Here is a 6000-nt window from a genome sequence, read left to right on the forward strand (position 1 = left end):
GCATTCACTAGATTTGCATTATCATTCATATTTCATTCCTATATTGAATGGTATGGAAAAGACTAGTATATGCATATTATACTATTTTCACGCCGTTCTTCAGGAACGGTCATTTCTCTCCCTAACGGCGGGAAAATTTTCATAAGTGCATATATAAAGATCAATAGAGTGAGTAGTTATACAAACTCAAATGCTTATATAACTTCAGGTTATATAAAGGCGAAACATAATTAGGTTTGCAATGCACATGTAGGTATATGAAACTTCTGGTTTCAAATAATGCTTCAAACATCTAACTTCATGTTATAATAAGAATCAATAAATTAATTATGAACAACTATGAACATATACGCCATATACGTTCTAAATTGAAGCTATGAAACTTTCAAGTTCATAAAAAACCATGAAACTTCAAGTTTCTATACAAAATATAAGCAGAACTTCGGGTTCATAAATCTTGTTAAAGTATAGAACTACAAGCTCATATGAATAAAGGTTTTCTGCTTAATCTAAACTTAATCAAGAACTTCAGGTTCATAAGAAAAATTATGGAGTTATGAAAAATTTGAGTTCTAAATCATGGAATGATAGATCAAAGAACTTCTAGTTCAATTTGATTCTATAACATAGAGCATGAAAATCAAGGAACTTCAGGTTCTGACTTGATTAAGTAATGCACATTGAACTACAAATTTTAATCAATCATAAGAACATTAAGTTCTATCGCATCTCCAATTTTCATCCACTTCTGATATGGAAACAAAAAATCAAAGAACTTCAGGTTCTTATTTGACTGTTTAATGCATAAACTTCAAATGTCTCAGGTTTTGAGTAAAACTAAGGAATAAGGAATTTCACGTTGTATACATTAGAATATTAATTTCTTTATAAGTTTGATTTCTCCATTCCGTGATAGGAGGTATAAATACAGTATAGATCAAAGATCGATTTAGAACTTCAGGTTCTATATAAAGAAAATGACATAGTCAATTAGTGTACACAAGAAATATAATTATGTACAACATCTAAATTTATAGAATTGAACTTCTGGTTCAATCAATATTGACAAAATACCAATAATATGTTCCTATGTATTCCCAAAACCTCGAATTTGGAGTAAGTTAGAACTTCGGGTTCTAAATATTTGCTCCTCAAAAGTCATAACATGAACATCATGTCCATTTTAATATTTTCTGAAACTTCAGGTTTCAGATTTAAAACATGGACTTAAATTTAATTTTAAACTTCTGAGTCTAAAATGTTTGAGTTTTGAACTTCATGTTCATATATATTTAGACTTTCAGTCCTTATTTTTTTTATGTATGTACTATGTTAGAACTTCTGGTTCTTAACAAGATTCATATATTTTGAACTTCAGGCCAAAATAAATTGCTCAAAACTTCAGGTTGAGGCTGCATTAATTAGAATTTCAAGTTCAAAATGATATCTATATTCGAAGCTTCAGGTTCGATGTTTAGGACTACAGGTCCATATAAAAAGAATGATGAAATTCTGCATAACTAAGAATTAAAATAAGGAAATAAACAGAACGATTAAATTAAAGTAGAAATTGTAAAACATTGCATTAAAATAGGCTATGGAAACTTCTAGTTCCAATAAAATGAATCAACAAACTTCGGGTCATGATATGTATATAGAGATTGAGAAACTTCAGGTTCTCATTTAGTTACACGATTGGATAAAGATTGAAGAACTTCGAGTCTTTATTATATATAATAAAAACAAGACACTTCAAGATTATGATTTGATCACATGATAAGAACCAAAGAATTTAGGGTCCTCATAAAAATAGAAGAACTTCAAATCTTCGTATGATAAAATGATTAATCAAAATTAAGGAGCTTCAGGTCCTAATATAATATGTGATAATCGTCGTGTATATAATATATAAAGCAAAATTGGGTGCTCAACAATATCAAGACCTCAATGATCAAATATGTCATATTTGCACTATCATCGAACGTGTACTTCATTGCATATTGTTCCACTTTTGACCAATCATCATGAAACTTCAGGTTTCAATTGAGTCACGAAACTTCAGGTTTCGATTGGATCGTATGATAAGGAACTTCAGATCTTAATCTCATTTATGTATGAAGAATCATATATTCAGTGCATAATAATATAGAATGGGTAGTGAAATATAAACATAATTAAAATAATACTGACATTAAAATTGCATAAGAAAATTCATATAATATAATCATATTAATTATGAAACTTCAGGTTCATAATATTATGATCCATAAACTGTAGGTCATCAGTTTTGATATATTCGAAACTTCGGGTTCGAAATTTTGGTACCCATTAGAACTATGGTTCTCAAAACTAGGTATTAGAAATTTAAGACTTTTGTATGGATCAAGGAACTTCAGGTCCTTGTATGTTAAGTAATAAGGAACTTCAGGTCTTTATCTTATTTAATTATATAACATGCAATTGAGGAACTTCAGGCCCTCAATTTAATTTGATGATCGAAGAACTTATGGTCTTGATCACTTTTGTGATAATTAAGGATCAAGCAACAATTAATTCTGATATGGTTGTTAAATAACATAATAAGATAATAAGGTATCCAATTAATCAAATAGAAAAGGTAGTGCTCATCCTGATTAACGAGGAGGAAGTGATTAAATTAGGGCACCCATATTATTTACAAGAGTACACATATGAATAAAATAATGATACAAGCTAACAATCATAGCTTTCTAGTACTTTCCGATGAAATTATACATATGAAGGAAAGCTTTTAAGCTTTGCAGAATACCTCTTGTAAATAGCTGCATCCTATACTTGTAATCATCTAGATGCATCCTATACTTGTAATCATCTCAATTTAAGAATATACAAAAGTCAACAAAGAAATATAGATAAATATCAAATAAAGGATATACGTGTATAGATCATAGCTTTATAGTATATATCCAAGAGATCGATATGCATAGAAAATGTATTACAAGTTAAGAAAATTCTTGAACTTGTAGATTAGACAATACGACCCAATTAAAGATAAATTGTCTTTCATCAAGGGTGAGAAACGAGTCAATCGATCCCATTCAAATAGAGAACCATATAGGATATATAGTATGTGATTATAATTATATCACATGCCATTTAAAACCCCCGGTGCATTAAATGAAAGGAAGAGCAATATATGATTGGAATTGAAAAACTTCAGTCGAGTATGTATTATATATAAATAGCATATATGTGCATATGATTTGTAATACTGAACACGAGATCAATCTTGGAGTAGAATTTAAATGTAATACCCACATCGCACAATCAAAGTTAAACATCGTTCAAGTTGTGCATATCTTGGTGGGTTTGCATAATCAAATAAGAAAGAGAATCTACATATCAAACTGCAAGCTTATGAAATAAAATAAATCTCTAGAACAAGAGTATTGGACATTAGCAACTAGGTTGCTCCATATGACTCTTAGTATAAAAGAATAGAATATAAGAGACTTTCGTGCTGATAACGTGTTATAGAATAAAGAGAAATGTAAAGAGAACATAAGAAAGAATTAGGGAGGAATCAGAGTGTATTTCTCATTCACATAAGGCCTCTATTTATAGGCTCTTGGATGACCTGAGACAGACCCTTAAGGTCTCTTATTTTACAATGAATTGGACTCCTCATAATTATCTATACAATTGCTCTAGATAATACATGAGATAAATATTGAACATGATAATGGACAGCCACATAATTAATGATATTTACAACACCAATACATTTATTTGCTTTGAGTCTTAGAATGGGAAATAATTAAGGCAAAAGGCACAAAACATCCAGACAGCCACAACTCAAAATGAGAAAAGTCCAAAGGGGTAGAAGAAAATGAAAAATGACAGAGATCTGGAATGTGTTAGGGACAAAAGGAAGAGATGCTATTTAGTCATCATCGTTTCATGGGTTTCTTTAGCGAACAAAATGCACATACACACAAAGCATTTAGAATTCAACATAGGAAGTGGTAAAAGCAGATTCGAGAAATAGCAGGGAAGCCAGAACTGCATTTCCATTCATTATGTTTATTTTACAGAAAGTAAAACCTCCACAGAACACAGGTCCATTCACAAAGTATTACTTAGTTCTATTAATACAGGAATTTCTTGCAGCCTACTTCTTAAGTTCTCCCATGGTAACAGGTAAGCCTCCAAATTCTGGTGACTGCTGATAGGAAATGGAGATCAGCTCAGACCTGAACTTCTCTTCACCATCAGAATCTATTTTTTTAACCAGAGTTTCACCATTCAACTTTTCAGAAGAGAGTTTTGAAGTGAGAACCTGATCTGGTTCACAGTAAGAAATGGCAATAAGCGACTCACGAGTCACTTCCTCAGGAGCCTCCTTGCCACGTCCTCTTTTATCCATAAAATGTTGATCTGCTTGGTCTGCATGTATCCAAACATACAATATTAACCGGAAATAATATGAAAATAGTGACAGGAAAACTAGATTAGAAATAAGAATACAGCTACCATACCAATCATCCACAAACAAGTTCCAAATGATCTCAATTAGTAGATAGAGGCAAAATGGTCGTAAAGTTGTTCATTTTACAATTGAACTGCATCCTCATACACCAACCAAAAACAGAGAAAGAAAAAGAAAATTATTGAAAGGGTAATTTCCGTGAAACTTCAAGTATTTTTTTATTTTCTTGAGATATACACACCACTTCAGTAATCTGGGCTTCAATAAATCATATGCAATTATAAGTGTTTTACAGTCACCGAAGTTCATGATATGGCAAAATAACAAAATGCAGATAAACTATTACATCTATAATATGACATCAGTATTGCACAAGAATTTTAGACAGTGAATTAGGCACTGCATCCTAAAACCAAGAATTATTTCTCAGCTTGACACCATTCATGCATTGAAGGGTCCTGCTGACAAGTATAACAGAACAGGAAATAGAATCATACAAATATAAATAGAATACAACAAAAATCAACCTTGACATATGACATCTTAGTTTATGACTACAGCTGTAACTCCTATAATATGTTCAAGATATCATCGTAAGTCTGGTTTGTGTATGTTTGATAAAGGTCTGTTCCCAACTGTTTTTGGGTTACTCTCTAAAAATTAGTAGTTTATAAGTCATAAGAATGTCTCATGACTTAAGTAATGGTTCAGGCCATCCAAGTTCCCCTTAGCTCTCTATGGTTCTACTAACCAATTGTTGAGTACATTGGAATTAACTCAAAATCAATGTACTCAACAAGAGGGAAGTGATAAAATTCTTCATCAACATCAACTCGATAACCAACATCTTCTTTTCTAGCCAATGATATAACCAGAACCATTATTTCTGGAAAACCCTTTGAAATTTATGGAAGTAGATATCAATAGTGCATCCGACATCACAAAGCTGATAAACAAAAATCTCTAACACCCCACCATCTTATACCAAAACTTTGGGTAAAACAATGTTATCACCCTCTCAAACACCGATATCTCTGCTAGTGCTTTGTGCCACAACATCATCCTGTCGTAACGACCACTATAACAACCATTACCACCGATGCATGAACCTCATAGCCACAATCAACACTCTTCCACTGAATTCAATAAATCCAGCCAAACTATGGTCACCAAATAACAGTAATACCCTAGTTATTTGCATTGCCACAGGAACACTCCACATAACACATCCCAATGATCGAGGCATACCTCATGGTTTAAGAAATCACACCTAAAACTATAAAAACTGGCCAGGAAGACGGATATATATATATATATATATTTTTTTTGGGGTCAAGCAGGAAGACAGATACAGCTTTCATAAAATTGTCACATATCACATAAAACACAGAGCCAAAAAATGAATTTAAAATTTCTTAGCACAAACAGCAACCATAAAAGGTAGAAGATATACTTGAGCACCATGTACAAAAAGGGCAAAACCCATTTCTCCACAAACAAATATATATGATCTTCAAGCTTACATACCATCT

General features: G+C 31.7%; 1 protein-coding gene across 1 annotated transcript in view; it reads left to right on the top strand.

Annotated features, from left to right (window-relative positions):
- LOC147291105 (P-loop containing nucleoside triphosphate hydrolases superfamily protein) overlaps positions 1-6000 on the top strand; it is a 38328-nt gene that overhangs the window by 25189 nt on the left and 7139 nt on the right. The window lies entirely within an intron of this gene.

This window comes from Dryas octopetala, chromosome 3 (genome assembly GCF_963921425.1).
Source record: "Dryas octopetala chromosome 3, drDryOcto1.1, whole genome shotgun sequence".
Classification (NCBI taxonomy): Eukaryota; Viridiplantae; Streptophyta; class Magnoliopsida; order Rosales; family Rosaceae; genus Dryas; species Dryas octopetala.